Source organism: Felis catus, chromosome B1 (assembly GCF_018350175.1).
Source record: "Felis catus isolate Fca126 chromosome B1, F.catus_Fca126_mat1.0, whole genome shotgun sequence".
Taxonomy (NCBI): Eukaryota; Metazoa; Chordata; class Mammalia; order Carnivora; family Felidae; genus Felis; species Felis catus.
In genome coordinates, this window is record NC_058371.1 from 17,215,820 (window position 1) to 17,233,999 (window position 18,180).

Here is an 18,180-nt window from a genome sequence, read left to right on the forward strand (position 1 = left end):
AATCATGTAAGCTAATTCCTTGCAGCGAATCTTAGTTTCTATTTCCTGATTGTTCTGTGTCTTTGAATCCTGACTGATCCACTGGTCTTTTTTTTTTTTTAAGTCATGGTATTCATTCATAAATGTGTTCAATTTTCAATACTCATTATGAATCAGATGCTGGAGATCGAGAGTATTCTATGCCTGAGGAATAGCTTCAGTCTAAGCAAGGACAGCAGGACACTGTCGTGCTAGACTATAAGATGCTGTTCTATGAGGCTCAGCGGGGTGACTGATAAGACCTGAAAGAGAATATGATTTGAGGACTTGTTATGGGCCAAACACTGTGCTGAAAAGCATCACGAGTCATTGTATTTAACCAATCAAATCCAGCCTACGTAATAAGTTCTCTTATTCTGCCCGTGTCACGGACAAGGAGACTTACACATACAGTAGCCAGAATACTCAACTTCTACGTGTTTCCCCAAATGACATATGGTGTGGAGCATCTTTTATATGCTCAGTTGCCTTCCGTGTAGTAGTAGTAGTATTTTATTTATTTTTTTGGTGAGATGCCTGTTAAGGTCTTTGTACTTTTTTTTTTTTTTTTTTGGACCCAGTTGTTTGTTTACTTATTGTTGAGTTTTTGTTTGTTTTTTAATGTTTATTTATTTTTGAAAGAGAGACAGAGTGTGAACAGGGGAGGGGCAGAGAGAGAGAGGGAGACACAGAATCCGAAGCAGGCTCCAGGCTCTGAGCTGTCAGCACAAAGCTGGACGCGGGGCTCAAACCCACAAACCATGAGATCATGACCTGCCGAAATCAAGAGTCAGAAGCTCACCTGACCGAGCCACCCAGGCGTCTCATAGTGTTGACTTCTAAGAGTTCTCTGAGTACTTTGGACAGAAGTCCTTTATCAGACATGTCTTTTGCAAGTGTATTCTCCCAGTCTGTGGTTCATCTTTTCGATCTCCTGACAGTGCCTTTCACAGAATAGAAGTTTTTTATTTTAATGAAATCCAGCTTATCATTTGTGTCTTTCACAGATCATGTTTCTGCTGTTCTAAGACATCATCACCAGACTCAACGTCATCTAGGCTTTCTCCCGTGATCTTGTAGGAGGGTCGTATAGTTGTGTGTCTGCGGTTCACTCTGAGTTCAGTTTTGCGAAAGGTATGAGACGTGTGCCTACGTTCATTTTCTTGCACATGGGTGTCCAGTTCCATCACCCTTTGTTGACTCCTGTGCCATTTTCCAGTTGAGTTTTGGGCTCTTCTTACGCATTTGGGGAGCACCTGATATATTCTTGTCTTCGTAGGTACCAGTCATGTGTATCGTGTATAGCTTCTTACAGTTTGTAACTGGTATTTTCACTTTCCTTTGGAGTATCTTTCGATGAACAAGCGTTTTTAATTTTAATATAGTCCCATCTACCCATATTTCTTTTATGATTAATACTTTCCTGGGTCTTTCTGTGTCTTTCCCTACCTCAGTATCTGGAAGATATTTGACTATATTTTCTACTTAGACTTTCAGAGTTTTGTTTTTGACACGTAGGTCCATAAACCACCTTGACCGAGTTATATGAATGATCCAGTCTCCTCTTTGCCCCCAAAGTCTCTTAATGTCTATTGTACGGTAAACAAAGTGCCACAGATCACTTTTATCACAAAGCAAGTCCCATGACTAGACCTCAATTCAAGGTGAGGGATGGCATGGGAGTATAGAACTGGAAATATCGGGTGGACAGCACTAATAACCTCGTGTATCCATTGAACCTGAACACTTGTGTCAGACTCTATTATAGGTGCTGAAGGTAGAGGGTGAATGCAACAAAGTATCTTTTTGAACATTGCAGTCTCATTGCAAAGAGACATTAAGTAGCATTTTAGCCAAGAAGCATGCAGTCTTAGAATAAGTCACAACCCTAGAACAGTGCCTCCTACCAAAATTCTCCCTGGGCAAAACCACCTTGCACCCAGAATCAGTTGAATCCTTACTCTGGAATTGACACTAAAACCCTACAGCTAAAGCTGAAGTGACTTTGTGCTGATTTTATAATCCAACTTGGCAGCAGAACTGGCTGAAGTAAAAACCCGGAAGCCTTTTTGTTTTCTTGGACTTAAAATTCACATACATGGAACATACGGTGGCCAGAATAGCCCCCCTTTGTTTAGAACACAAGTTTATTGCATAGGCCAGCACTACGAATGAGTCAGTCACCCTCTGCTGGCTTTTGATCTGGGTTCTATGAGAAGGTAACAAATCCACGGTCACTTCCTGCACAGTGTCGCAGATATATGTGGGAGTTTGACATCAGAGAATCTCCTTTGCTTCAGAGGTAAAAGCAAAAAGCATAGTATTCCTACTCATTAGCATTACCCTCAACCCCAGTCTGTCAAGACCTGGAGGGTTCTTGAACAACACAGGCATGCCAGGGTCAGTTCCCGTGTGCCCTCCTAATATTTGTGTTTATATTCCGAGTCCGTGAATAGTCATTCTGCATTGCTAAACTTCATTAAGAGCGAAATGGAAGGGAGTTTTGAGAAAAGATAATGTGTTGTGTTGTAAATTAAAAGACACAATTCTTATCGAGTCTATTCTCATTTACCATCAGCAGTCAAATGACCTGAGCTTTATACTAAACTACACAAGCTAATAACTTACATTACCATTCAGATAAGCAGACATATAACAGCATGGCACCAATAACAACTGTCCCTGTTAGAGAACAGAGTAAATACCAAAATAAACAGAAGACGTCTGCAACCTTAGAAGTAAGCATGGTGTCTTTAGAACTACCATGGGTAATAGATAAAAGTCTAGTGATGCATGAATTTGAAAAAAAAAAAAAAAAACCAACGTGGAAGTCAATTCCATATCTATTAGAATTGACTTTGAGAGTTAGTACAGAATATAAAATACCCTGGCAGTTGCTTTTATTTTTTTTTTAATTTTTTTTTCAACGTTTATTTATTTTTGGGACAGAGAGAGACAGAGCATGAACGGGCGAGGGGCAGAGAGAGAGGGAGACACAGAATCGGAAACAGGCTCCAGGCTCTGAGCCATCAGCCCAGAGCCTGACGCAGGGCTCGAACCCACGGACCGTGAGATCGTGACCTGGCTGAAGTCGGATGCTTAACCGACTGCGCCACCCAGGCGCCCCACGGCAGTTGCTTTTAGATGATTATGAAGTGAGGTAAACTCTTGATACAATTTTTAAAAAATAAATCTCAAATATATCAAGAAGAAAATGCTGACATTTGTTTTAGGTTACAGGGATGGTTTATCCCTTTTTTGTTTCCTCACTGGACTATGGGTTTATTACAAAGGGTATTAAAAGATACAAATTAACAGCCAGATGAAGCGATAAATAGGGCAGGATTTTGAACAAAGGAGCTTCAGTCCTTGCATAGCTTGGGACCCAGCACAGTGGTGCGTACAAATACTCTGACTCACCAGCCTGGAAGCTCATTTTCAACAATTTTTGAGAGACATTACCGTTTTCTAGTTGAAGACACTCACCCCTTGTTTGGATCGTTGCAACAACATCTTAATGACTCTCCTGGCTTTTTCTCTGATTGACAACCCAATCACTTCTCCATATAGCCTCCAGAATAACCTTTTCAAAAGATACAGATCATATCACATCACTGTCTTCCATTAAATCTGTCAGTGCCTTTGTCATCAGATGAATCAGAACGCCCAATCTCCTTGCTGTAACTGCCAAGTCCTTGAAAATTCTGAACGCTGGGGTGGCTCGGTAGCTCAGTCGGTTAGGCTTTGGGACTTGATTTTGGCTCAGGTCATGATTTCACAGTTTGCAAGATCGAGCCTTGCATCGGGCTCTGTGCTGACAGCATGGAGCCTGTGTGGGATTCTCTCTCTCTCTCAGTCCCTCTCGCTCTCACGCTGTCTCAAAATAAATAAAGTTTAAGGAACTCTGACCATTAACTGCATTTCCAATCTCACCTCATTGTTCTTGTCCTCTCAGTTTATGCTGTCGTAGTGTGCTGCTTTCATTTCAAGCTCTGTGGTATTTCAGCTTATACATACGCAAAATTCATCCTCCTGCTAATGGATACTTAAGTTTCTTTCTGTTTTTGACCATAATGAATAATGCTGCTACACGTGTTCTTGAACATACGTGTGCATACTGATGCATTTTTGTTGAGTGTATAACTAGGAGTGAAATTTCTAGCTTCCTGAGAAAGCTTATATTCAACATTCTCGGATAATCCCACATAGTTTTGAAATATGATTGTGCCAATTGGCACCCAAAAAAACAGGGTATGAGAGTTGATGGACCCATATCCTCTCCAACATTAATTGTTGTTAGCCTTGGGGGTTTAGCTTACTGTATCTCATCATGGCTCCCCTCCCAACAGGGATTTTTTTGTTAACATTATTAGGGCATAATTAGATTTAGTCTACGGCTTACCTTTTTATTTTACTAGTTGCATCCTTTGATAAGTTGTAATTTTGATTAAATCCATTTTATCATCTTTTTCTTTTGTGGTTTATGTTGTGCTCTAAGAAATCTTTGCATAACCAAAAGTTGCAAAGTTACTCTATTTTTTCCTAAAAGTTTTAAAGTTTTAGCTTTTGAATTTCATACTGCAATACATTTCAAGTTAATTTCTGTATATGGTGTGATATATGGATCAAATTCCATTATTGTGATGCAGATATTTAATTTACCCAGTGCTATTTGCTGAAAGTTTTTCCTTTCTCAGATTATTTTGTTGCATTTTTTTTTTTGAAAATCAGTTGACCATACATGTGGATCTGTGTTTGAAATCTGTCTTCTACTCTGTTGATCAATACATCTAACCATCGTCAGGATCCCATGTCTTGATTAGTATAACTCTGTATTGTGTTTTAAAATCAGATAGGGTATGTCATCTAATTTTCTTATTGTCCTGCAAAATTGTTTTGGCTAGTCTAAGTCCTCTGCATTTGCATATATATATTTTAGGATCAATTTATTAATATATCAACTCCCCACCCCCACCCCCACAAGCCAACCTTGCCAAAACTTTAATTGTAATTGATTTGAATCAATAGAACAATTGGGCAGAATTAATGACTTTCTAAACAGGAGAATGGCATAGCTCCCCATGTCTATAGATCTTTTCACATTTCTCTCAATACTTTTGTAGTTTTTAACTGTAGAATATTTTATGTATCTTTAAAATATATATATATATCTTTAAAAATATATATATATTTTATATATCTTTAAAATATATCTTTAAGATATATCTTTGCATATCTTCCTAGATTTGTTATGTCTTTTGATATTAATTTGAAGTGCTCTGCATCTTTAAAAATGTATCTGTATATAGGAATACAGTTATTTTTTATATATACCTTATATCCCAAATTCATGCTAATTTCAACTTATCCAGTTTAGTATAAATGTAATAGATTCTGCTTAGGTTTCTTTGAGTTTTCTATACATACGTATATATATAATCATAATACATGCAAATAAAGACTGTTGTACTTTTATATTCCCAGTTCTGCCTTTTATTTCTTCCTTCCTTTCTATGTTTTATATTTTATTTATTTATTTTCCTTACCACATTGGTTTAGACCTTTAGTGAATAATGAGTGGAAGTGGTGTGAGTGGATTTGTTGGCTCTGGTATTAATTTTAGAGGGAAAGAATTCAGTATTTTGCCATGAATTATGACATCAATTGTAGGATTTTCATAGTTGCCCTTTATCAGACTGAGGAAGTTTTCTTCGATGTTTTCTTTGAATTTTTTTTTTTTTTTTGTCATGAATGAGTACAGAATTTTGTTGATTGTTTTTTTCTGATTGTAGCCAATGGATCATCTGGTTTTTTCCTTTGTTAATGTGGTAAATTACCTTGGTTTATTTTCAGATTCTAAAATTTATAATTCCTGGGATAAACCTCACTTTGAGGTGTGTGTGTGTGTGTGTGTGTCTGTGTGTGTGTGTGTGTGTGTGTGAATTAGATTTAATTTGCTAAAATTTTGTCCTAGATTTTTGCATCTATGTTAATGAGTTAGATTTGTCTGTATTTTCTCTTGGTGTGTCAATCACTTCAGATGCTTGTTTTAGAGTTAAGCTGGATTTATAGAAAGAGTTGTGAATTATTGCCTCCTCTATTTTCTGAACATTTTTTTAAGGACTTAAGTTATTTTTTCCTTAAATACTCAATAAAAATTCACCCATGATGCCATCTGGGGGACATTGTCTGCCACTGATGGAAAGGGAAACTGTGCCTAATTTTTAAAAAGCTTCCATTCAAAGGAAGGTTTTTGTCTCCTTACTCACAAATTGCCGGTTTGTAGGGCTCCTGCACAGCAAACGTAGTTCCATAGACCTTCCTGGCTGCCTCAACCTTTGGTAGGTCTTTCTTCAGTCCTCATTTGAAAATATGTGTTTGTTTCTTCTGTTTACTCTTTTGCTTGCCATTTTCCTCATCTATTTTACTATTTCTTACATTTTATTAATGTTCTCCCCTCTTGCCAAGTATATCAGTATGTCTTAGAAGACCACAGGACATGCCTTCTCTGTTTCCTTGACCTAGCACTCAATATGGTACCATGTACATAGAGTTTCACAGGATGGCTATTGGTGAGGTTGATGGTGATTATGGCTAGTGCAACCCATATTACTAAGTTATGGTCCAAATGCAGAGAAAATTCTTCCTTTTTTTTTTTTCCGGTCACTAACTTTAGCTCACAAATGTCTTAGATAAAATAAGTCCACTGTGTTCCTCCCTGAGGGCTTACTCCTAACCGTGCTAGTTATTCAGTAACAATGGGGATAGGGCTAAGGGGTCAATACTGAGTTCTAATGTCACAAAGGGGTAAAAAGAAGGAAGACTGATTTGTATAATTGCACAATGGCTTTGTATTAATTGGGTAAGAACAACACCATATGGTCAGAGGGGCACATCTCCAAATCTCTGGTGGTCCTTGATGATTTGGCTCCCCACACATACTTAAAGCATGCCCCAGGGGCACCTGGGTGGCTCAGTTGGTTAAGCATCCGACTTCAGCTCAGGTCATGATCTCACGGTCTGTGAGTTCAGGCCCCACGTTGGGCTCTGTGCTGCCAGTTCAGAGCCTGATACCGGACTTCAAAGTTAGGGCTCACATGCTCAGCACTTTTTTCCTCATGAATTAATGAATATCATTGATACCAAAAATGGCTGTTAAAAATAAGAAAAGAGAGAATCACATATGTAATTTCTGATTAATACAGAACAACTTCTGAAGGAAATTAATAAGAAAATCCTATCAAGCCTTTATGTTCAACTACCAGTTTATCGAAAATAATATAGAGGAAGCGTTAACGAAGAATGGAATATGATCTGCCAAATTCAGACTGTGGGAAGATCTACAGGAAAGATAATCCACTTGCTTCAAGAAATAAACTGTGACAAGAAAAAGATGGGAAAAAATTATAGAATAAAATAAATTTAAGAGATATCTCAATCACAGTAGGATCCCGATCTGAGCATTTTAGATATCTGGATCCTGATTGGAACTTTTTCTATAAGGCATTTATGAGACACACTATAAATCTTATTATTGACAGGATATCTTACGATTAAGGAAATATTAAATTTGTATAGGAGATGACCCATTTGGGGGTTGTTTTATCTCCAGAGTTATTATATTTTTTTAATTTACTATTTTTTAATTTTTATTTTGAGAGAGAGAGAATGGGGGAGAGGAGCAGAGGGGGAAAAAGAGAATCTTAAGCAGGCTTTACACTTAGCACGGAGCCTGACCCAGGGCTTAGTCCTACAACCCTGGGATCATGCCCTGAGCCAAAATCAGGAGTTAGACACTCAACTGACTGAGCCACCCAGGTGCCCCTGGTGTTCTTATCTTTTAGAAATACATTACTAAAACATTTCAGAAGAAACTGGCATCATGTGTGGATTTGTTTCAAAGTAGTCTAGGCGAAGGGAATTTGTGGGAGGCATAGAAGAAACACGATTGTCTTTGAGCTGATAATTTTGGAAACTGGGTGAGGATCATGATACCATTATGTCAAATTTTGCATGCGTTTAAAACGTCTGTTTCAATATTGGATATTTAAGATACTGCTTTTCGTAATAAGTTTGAAAGTCTATGATAATAGCGATTTGGAAATTTTTATAACTGACTCAAAGCAGTACGCCCCCCCCACCCGTGCTGTGCTAATATGTGAACAAAGCAAATTTCATTTCATGGTTGTCAGATTCTTTTCATACCCCCAAAAAGCTGGATAATAAGATTGAAACACAGGGGCGTTACACTTAGAACCACTGAACTTTAAAAACTTCAAAGAAAATATTAATAATGGTGTTAAATTCTACATACCATATGCTAATGAAGTTGTTTTTATGAGTTTTCTAGGGTGGCAAGTCAGCCAAAATTTATTCATGTGAATGAAGACTATAATTTTTATCAGGTATACACAAATATCTTACATATTAAGGAGAAAGGCAGCAATAAAATGATATTAAAATAATGCAGGAAGGCTTTAAAATTTATTGTATAATGGGTACAGAGGGTTATAATTCAAAATGTATTTCCAGATCTGGGAGCCACACTGAGTTAACTAATATACTACACTTTTTTCAGTGTTATATATTACCCTAAAAGATGAAAGAAAGGAGACAGATGGATAGATACATAGTTACATAGATAAAATAGAAAATATTCTTTATTCTTTTATTTTCTATGATATTTTAGGGGAAAATATCATGATTGATATGTGATTAAGCTAACGTTACCTAAAAAGAATTATGGACAAATCTTCACTTGGATTTAGCATTTATTTATTCATGCATTTATGTGTTTCAGAAGGCTGGAAACTTGTGTAAAAGTTGATACTATGGTCTTGAGTCTGAAATCTGATAAGACAGGCTGGTAGACTGGAAACTCAGGATTTCTATGTTCGTTTTGCAGAATCCCTTTTTCTCTAAAACCTCAGTTTTTACTCCTAAGGTTTTCAACTTATTGAATAAGATCCACCATATCATTGCAGATAATCTCTTTTGCTTAAAGTGAAATGTTAGTCACATTTACAAAATACCATTACAGCAACACCTAGACAGATGTTCGACCAAACAACTAGGCACCATAGCCTAGCTAAGTTGACACACAGAATGAACCATCACAGGCATATTTTCTAAACCAGAAGGTTATTGATTGAAGGAGAGACATTTGGGATCAAAGATTACTTGTGTTACATAATTAAAATGGGGTGATAAAAATATTTTTCATTTTTAGCCAAAGGACCCGTATTGCTATTAAGCTACAGAAATGTTTATTGCGGCTCGGTAATTATTTATCGAGCACCTATTATATGCCAGGGACTGCGTTAAACGCTGGATGCACAGCAGTGAGCAAGTTAGATGTTGGTCTGAGGAGCATTTAAAAGGGAACTTAATCTGGTTGCTGTGGCTGGGTGGGAGAAGGGGACTGGAGGCTTTTGGTAGAAGAACGACACTTTGCCAGGTGAACTTGGGGATGGGTAAGAACATTCTGGGCAAAAGAGAGAAGGTAGACAAAGGCTGGGAGTAAGTAAAATCATGGCATGCTTAACAGACTGAAAGAAGTTCCCTGTGGCTATCGTGCATATAGCAAGGAGAAAGGAGGAAAATCAAGCTTGAGAGATAAGCAGGGGCCAGATTCTTCTAAGCTACACTAAGGATTTTTCAATTTAAACACATATAATAATTCCTTATTTTCTATAATGTCAGAAAATAAGAGAATACTATGTAATAGAGAGGGGATGAATGTAGTGTATTCACTGTTGTCCTCATGATTTAAAAACAGAACATTTGGTTAAACAAAAAATTGGTCTTTGACAACGTATGATTCATTAAAATATGACTTTAGTCTAAAGAAACCTATCAATGTCTAATATGTTTCTAGTTAAGACATTTTTATATTATGTGATTCTTGATCATTTTAAAAACACTGCAGTTGTACCCAAAGGATACAATAATATAGTTTCAAAGGGGTACACGCACCCCAATGTTTACAACAGCCTTAGCAACAAGAGCTAAACTATGGAGAGAACCCAAAAGTCCATTGACTGATGAATTGATGAAGAAAATGTGGTGTGTGTGTGTGTGTATGTATATGTGTACATATATGTGTGTATATATATTACGTGTGTGTGTGTGTGTATATATATATATATATATATATATATATATATATATAATGAAATATTAGTCAGCCATCAAAAAGAGTGAAATCCTGCCATTTGGTACAACATGGATGGGGCTAGAATGTATTATTCTAAGGGAAGTAAGTCAATTAGAGAAAGACAAATACCATATGATGTCACTCATGTGTGGAATTTAAGAAACAAAAAAAAATGAACACCTGGAAAGGGGGGAAGAGGAGAGAGGGAAACAAACCACAAGAGACTCTTAGCTGTAGAGAACAAACTGAGGGTTGATGGAGGAGGTGGGTGGGGGCTGGGCTAGATGGGTGATAAGTATTAAGGAGGGCACTTGTTGTGATGAGCCCTGGGTGTTTTATGCAAGTGATGAATCACTGAATTCTTCTCCCCAAGCCAATATTGTACTGTAACAAAATTTCAAATAAAAAAAGAATATTCCAGTTGTATACTTTGTTTTGCAACCCAAATTGATGTTCTATATGAACCTAATGTAGCCATGAATCAAAACCCTGTAGGAGATACACAAAAAATAAGAGTAAGGAATCCAATCATATCAATAAGAAGAACCATCAAACCATAAAGGAAGGGAGAAAGATAAGAAAGAAACAAAGAATCACAAAAACAATCATAAGACAAGTAACAAAATGGCAATAGGTATCAATAATTACTTGGAATATAAATGGACTAAATACGCCAATCGAAAGATGCAGGGTGACTGGATAAAAAAGCCAAACACATCTAAATGCTGCCTATAAGAGACCTATTTCAGACTTAAAGACATGCAGATTGAAAGTGAAGGGTTGGAAAAATATTATTCATGCAAATGGAAGCAGAAAGAAAGCTGCAGGAGTAATACCTGATAGACAAAATAGACTTTACTTTTTTTAATGTTGATTTATTGGGAGAGAAAGCGGGGGAGGGGCAGAGAGAGAATTCCAAACAGGCTCTGCACTGTCAGCACAGAGCCCGATGCAAGGCTCAAATCACGAACCGTGACATCATGACCTGAGCCAAAATCAAGAGCTGAACACTTAACCAAATGAGCCGCCCAGGTGCCCCCAGACAAAATAGACTTTAAAACAAAGACTGTAATAAGAACCAAAATAGGACAAAACACAATGCTAAAGGGAACTATCCAACAAGAAGGTGTAACAATTGTAAATATTTATGCATCCAACATGGCGGCACCTAAATATGTAGAGCCACAATTATGATGAAGTATGTTTCTTCTAAACACAATTTGTTGAGGTTTTCATCATGAACAGATGTTGAAATTTGTCAACTGCTTTTGTTGCTATTGAGATAATCGTGGTATTCTTTGCTTTGTTGACATTGTGTATCATGTTAATTGATTAGTGAATATTGAGACACCCTTGCATTGCTGGAATACAGCCAATGAATTCAATTTGTTTCTGGAATAAATTCCACTTGATCACAGAGGATGGCACATTCTTTAAAATGTGCTGTTGAGGGGTGCCTGGGTGACTCAGTTAAGTGTCCAGTTTCAGTTCAGGTTGTGATCTCATGGTTGGTGGGTTCGAGCCTCGTATCAGGCTCTGTGCTAACAGCTGGGAACCTGGAGCCTGCTTCACATTCTGTGTCTCCCTCGCTCCCTGCCCCTCCCCCACTTATGCTCTGTCTTTCTCTCAAAAATAAACATTAAAAAAGTTAAAAATAAGAATAATAAATTGTACTGTTGAGTTCAATTGGCTAATATTTTGTTGAGGATTTTTGCATATATGTTCATCGGGGATATTAGCCTACAGTTTTTTTGTGGTGTGTTTTGGTTTCAGGGTAGTGCCGGCCTCATAGAATGTATTTGGAAGTTTTTCTTCCCTTCTGTTTTTTTGGGGTTTTTTTGTTTGTTTTTTTTTTTGTTTTTTTTTTGTTGTTTGTTTTTTTTTTTGTAATGGTTTGAGAATAGGTATTAACTCTTATTTATATGTTTGGTAGAATTCATCTGTAAATCCATCCGGTCCTGAACTTTTATTTTTGGTAGTCTTTTGATTAACAATTCAATTTTGTTACTAGTAATTGGTCTATTCAGATTGTGTCTTCCTGATTCAGTTTTAGAAGTTTGTGTGTTTTTAGGAATTTACCCATTTCTTGTAGCTTAAATAATTTGTTTGCATATCATTTTTCATATCATTCTCTTATAATTATATGTATTTCCTTGAGTCAGTTGTTACTTCTCCTTTGTCATTTCTTATTTATTTGGATTTCTTCTTTTTTGATATAAGTTTGGCTAAAGGTTTGTTGATTTTTGTCTTGTCAAAGAACCAGTTCTTGGTTTTATTGATCTTTTTCTATTTTTTTTTTTTTTTAGTTTCTATATCATATATTTGTGTTCTGATCTTTATTATTTTCTTTTTTCTACTCGGGCTTTGTTTGTTCTTTTTCTAATTCCTTTAGGCATAGTGTTGTATTGTTTATTAGAGCTTTTTCTTGTTTCTGGAATTAGGCCTGTATCACTGTTATTTCTTCTTTGATTGCTTCATTGACACGTTGGTTGTTTAGTCTCATGATGTTTAGTCTCCATGTGGGTGTGTCTTCTCCAGTTTCTTCTTGTGATTTCTAGTTTCATAATGTCAGAAAAGATGTGTAGTATGACTTCGATCCTCTTGAATTTGGTGAGGTTTGTTTTACAGGCTAATATGTGATCTATTCTGGAGAATGTTCCATGTGCATTTGAGAAGGATGTGAATTTTTCTCTTTGGGGATGGAATGTTCTGGATATATCTGTTAAATCCATCTGGATCAGTGTGCCATTCAAAACCCTTTGTCCTTGTTGATGTTCTGTTTTAGAGGATCTGTCCATCAATGTGAATGGGGTGTCAAAGCCCATACTATAACTGTATTCTTGACTAGTTCCTTTATGTGTTTTACTAACTGTTTTATGTATTTAGGTGGTCCTACGTTGGGTGCCTCTTTGCAATTCTATCTTGGTGGACTGTCCCCTTCATTAATATATAGTGTCCTTCTTTGATTCTTGTTATAGTCTTTGTTTTAAATTCTATTTTGTCCAATGTAAGTATGGTGACTCCAGCTTTCTTTTGATGTCCATTTGCATAATATAGACATTTCTCCATCCCTTCACTTTCAATTTGCAGGTGTCTGGAGATCTAAAATGAGTCTCCTGTAGAAAGTATATAGAGATTTTTTTTATCCATTCTGTCACCCTATGTCTTTTGATTGGAGGATTTAATCTATTTCCATCCAAAGTTATTGTTGATAGATATGTATTTGTTGTCATTTTATTATTTGGTTTTTGGCTATTTCTGTACATTGTCTCTGATCTATTCTGGTCTTTCATGTTTTTCTGATTTTCTTTAGTGACAAATTTGGATTTCTTTCTCATCTTATTAGTGGTTTTGATATATGGTTATTATTATGTTAGTATACAACCACTTGTGGATGTTGCATTCTATATTAAGTTGATGGTCCTTTAAATTTGAACCCATTCTTTACTCTTCCCCCGCCCATACGGTGTCATTTTAGGCATAGGGTGTCATGTTTTACATCCAATTTTGTGAGTTCCCTGACTCCTTATTTATGAAAATATGCATTTTTACTGCTTTTGAATATCCTACTTGGGGTCTCTACTTTGCACTCAGAGTCCCCTTTGATATTTCTTGCAGAATTGATTTAGTAGTCATAAACTCCTTTAGTTTTTGTTCAGCTGGGAAACTCTTTATCTCTGCTTCTCTTCTGAATTGTAGCCTGGCTGCATAGAATATTCTTGGCTGCAGATCTCTTCCTTATAGCACTTTGAATATATCATGCCACTCCCTTCTGGCCTGCAAAATTCCTGCTGAAAATCAGCTGATAGCCTTAGGAAGTTTTTCCGTGTATGTAACCGTTGTCTTTTCTCTTGTTGCTTTTAGACTTATCGTTACCTTTTGCCATTTTGCATGTTCATTAGCGGCTTTGGTAAATGGTTACCAATAGGGTCGAGGAGGAGTCTGCTCCTCATGGTGTTGAGAGATCGACCTGTGGCTGCCTTGTTGTGGCTCGTTGGTGGGCAAGGCCAGTACTCAGCCGAGGTGTCTGCAGTGAGCCTCTCTGCCACAGACTCAGGTGCATCAAAGGGCAGGGCTAGCCCCCGGAGCAGCACGCTAAGCAGCCCGGGTCCAGGTATTGCAGGCATGCTGATGAGTGCTATCTGCTTCGCTCCCCAGGGTAGGAGCTACTGTGATCCCACCGGAACTGCCTCCTGGGTTTGATGGGGCCAGAAGCCCCTTTGGAGGAACGCGTGCTGTGGCAGTTGTGTTGCACAGGGTAGGTCCACAAGGGAACACCAGGGCTGGGCATGCTGTGTGAGCGAGGTAGATGGAGTAGTAGTGCTGGCTCCTGCAGATGTCCGGCTCTAGGCTGGGAGAGAAAAAGAGAAATGGTGCCCACCAGCAGTTTCGTTCCCGAAGGATCCCTGTTCCCCTAGCACACGTTCTAAGATTATTCAGCAAGTCTCATGTATACCTCGGGGGCCTTTCAAACTACCGATTCTGTGCTATATATCTGGCCACATTATTTAGTATGCTGGCTCTTTAAGGGCCATCTTCCCCAACTCCCCATTTTTAAAAAAAAAAACGTGCTATGTAAAGAGTATCTTGAAAGTAGGATTTGTTAGTATGATGATTTGAATGTTGAAGACGGCCTATGTCATCTATACTCTTTTTTTCCCCCTTCAAAAAATTTATTTAAACAGTGATTCCTTAGTATCATCTAATGTTCTGTCTTGTGCTCAGTTAAGCTTTTGAGACACTGATTTCCCTCCTTTATTTTATTTTATTTTATTTCATTTCATTTCATTTTATTTTGTTTTTATTTTATTTTATTTTTTTATTTATATACTAACTCTTTGAATATAATAACTCTCTGCCCTTAAAATTGAATACCTCATTTATAAGTTGTTTTAAAAATCTTTCAAGTAAAAACCTTGAGTGAATTTTGAAATCATTTGTCAAAAATACAAAAATGCATCTGCTTCCTAATTGTCTTGAAGGACAATTGATAAACATTAGGGAAAATTGAAAGTTTCTAGAAAGAGTTCCACAAAAACCTTTTCCTAATTATTGGCTGGAGTTGAAAAAGGAACGTCGGGAGGTTTTTTCTTACAGTTTATTTTTATTTTGAGAGAGACATAGAGAGCAAGCATGGGAGGGGCAGAGAGAGAGAGAAGGAGACAGAACCCCAAGCAGGTTCCATACTGCCAGCACAGAATCCACTGCGGGGGCTGAAACTCACAAACCCCAAGATCGTGACCTGAGCTAAAGTCAAGAGTCAGGAACTGGACACTCAACCAACTGAGCCACCCAGGCACCCCTGAATGTTAGGATTTGGTAAATGGAGCCAGTATTTATTTCTTACTGTTGGAGCTCTTGATAAAGTATCTCTCTCCACTAACAAAGCAAATAAAACTAATGGTTACATCAAATAACCTGAAATTAGGTTTAGTTCTTTGAATTGCTGTACCCAGAATATTAATGCAAGATTTTTAAAAATAAGGAGATACTTTCTACCATATTGTGCTTCTCTAAATTAATAATTTTTTTGTGAAAGAAAAAAGTGCTATCATTAAATAACTTAAATAGTTCACTTAAATATAATTTCACCTTCATGTCACAGTATAAAATTTATTTTTTTTCATGTTTTATATACCTTATAGATTGATACAGTAATAACTTTACAATTAAATAAACATGAATATCAGAAGTATAGGCGCAAAATTCTTGCTGATGTGCACATTCAAAAATCTTCAGACACTGGTGTTGATAAGGTTTTCTGCATAGGAGGAATTCAGGGTTTTTTTTTTTAATGTTAATAAACTGAGATAAATGTGTCGATCTGAATTAATTGAAATTAGTGGGAAGTAAGGCAGATAAGAAAAGTCTTAAGGGAAGTAAAAAAAACCTGTTTTTGCAAAAAATGATTAGACCCCTATTTTGTAGGTCTTGAAACATTGGCCCCTGGTCATTCTTCTGACCAGCTCTCTGAAGGGCTGCAGCTGTCTCTTGGCCCACCTTTTGTTCCTTTTTCAACCGTCGCCTCAACACGCTCTCCTTTCTCAGCCTGTGTATTATGGTTCTCCAGAGAAACGGAACCATTACGTGCCTGCCATACACTGGGTCATCGATAAACATTTAAATGAATGGCATCTTCTTTTTCACGTATAGACTCCTCGCGCAAGCGTTTTCTATGTTTCACTTTATTCTGTAAATTTTTCCCCAACTTCTGTTTCCCTGAGGCACACTTCTTACGGCTCTTCCAAGATATTAATTATCTATACAAAAAGTTCGTCCCTGTGACAATTATGTAATGATTGAACACTGCATATGTCTCAGCAGCTCACGTTGCTAAAAAACAATCTCCTTAAGAGCTGTTTTCTGTAGCGGGTTTGATCTATATCACTCAAGACTGTGCTTTCACTTACTTAAATTGAATGTTTATCCCAGACAGATGGTCTTTACCAATAACAGGAACCAAGTTAGCATAAACGGAATCTAATTGCAAAGCCAATTTTTTTCCTTTTATTGTATTTTCTTCTGTATCTTTTTCTTATCCATTTTTGATTAGTGGAAAATCGTATGATGTAAGTATCTTAGGTATGTGCTCAAGAGATTTAAGCAAAGGAAGAAAACATTTTGCGATCTCCATTTTGACTATCGGTCATTAGAAACATAGCTTTAGAATACTTAGTTACAAACTGCCAATTTAATAAGCTCTTTTCTTCATTTTTTTGGTTTATGTGGTACAATACTTTATTTCTCCCGTGTTATTCCCCCCCCCCCCCCTTAAATCCTTCCTTGGATTGCGTTCAGAATGATACTCAAACTCCTTAGCATAAGGTCAGTATCTTCCAACTTCTCTATCTCTATGTGCTCATTCCCCTGACCCTGGTCATACACACACCATTATCATCACTCGTGCCAAACTACTTCCACTTTCCAATAGATTTTTCACGCCTCTCCACCTCTGTATGTGAAGTTCTTTTTACCTGCCGTATGGCACTCCCCACCCCGCTGCTCCCTCCTCCCTTACTCCCCCCTGCCCCCACCACCCTTGCTCCAACTTAAAGCCTAATGATTCTTATAATATCATCTTAAGGATAATCTCTTTCTGGAAGCCTGGTCTCTTTTTTCATTGTCAGTATAACTTAGACAGAAATAGGTATGTATGGTAATTACTGGAACTGGTGATTACTGTCTGTTAGATAAGCCAGAAACTAGAAATACATATTTAAAAATAGGCTTACTGAAAGAGTGAAGGCAGGGGTGCTCGAGGACTGTTCATGCAGCATTGAGTAGCTATGGAAAATAGTGTGAAGAATGGGGCAGTGAGGTGAGGTGGAAAACCAGAAACGGTTCAGGGGAATGTCTTAAAACTGGGCTAAAGAAAAACAAAGACCCAAAAGGATGAGGGCATCTGCGAAAGACTAAATTTTTAGCATAAAATTCTGCTGCGATGTATGGAATACCCTGGATACCAAAAAGATGGAAAAAGACGTGTAAGTGAGGCGATCGGCTAGTCTGTGTTGGCAGTGGAGATAGGAAGCCCAAAAATGGCTTCCCACCGTGAAGGAAGCCTTGTCTGTCAAGTTCGGGCATTCCGTGATCGGGCAACACGAACATGGCTGAGAGAGCAAGCAGTCCACCGTGCGGCTCAAAACCAGCACTCGGGTGTCTTCCTTTTGAGCACAAAATAAAATTGAAATCTCTGCCATGGCATACGAGGCCCTACATGTTCTGGCCCGTTACCTACCACTTAACCCCCTGCTAACTCTGCTTCCGCTGTTAATAGCCTCTTGTTTTTCTTGGATCATGTCAAGCTTTGCCCTGCCACTGGTATTTGGTACTTGGCTGTTACCTCTGCCTGGAATTCTCTTTCCCAGCAATTCCTGACTAGTCCTCCAGTTGCCTTCAGGTGGATGCCCAATATCACTTCAGATGAGCCTTCCTTAACTATTCTAACTAAACCAGTATTCACTCATTTCCGTCAGTTTTTATCCACTGGCACTGATTTACTTACT

At 37.6% G+C, this 18,180-nt stretch overlaps 1 long non-coding RNA gene across 3 annotated transcripts in view; it reads left to right on the forward strand.

Moving 5' to 3' along the window:
- Positions 1-1,055: 1,055 nt before the first annotated feature.
- Positions 1,056-18,180, forward strand: part of LOC123384774 — a 128,050-nt gene continuing 110,925 nt past the window's right edge. For 2 of the 3 annotated variants that reach the window (XR_006596298.1, XR_006596299.1), the window contains exon 1: positions 1,056-1,152. This is a non-coding gene — a long non-coding RNA (uncharacterized LOC123384774). Of the gene's footprint in view, positions 1,153-14,329; positions 14,433-18,180 lie in introns of those variants that run through there. The other variant, XR_006596300.1, reaches the window with a different exon arrangement.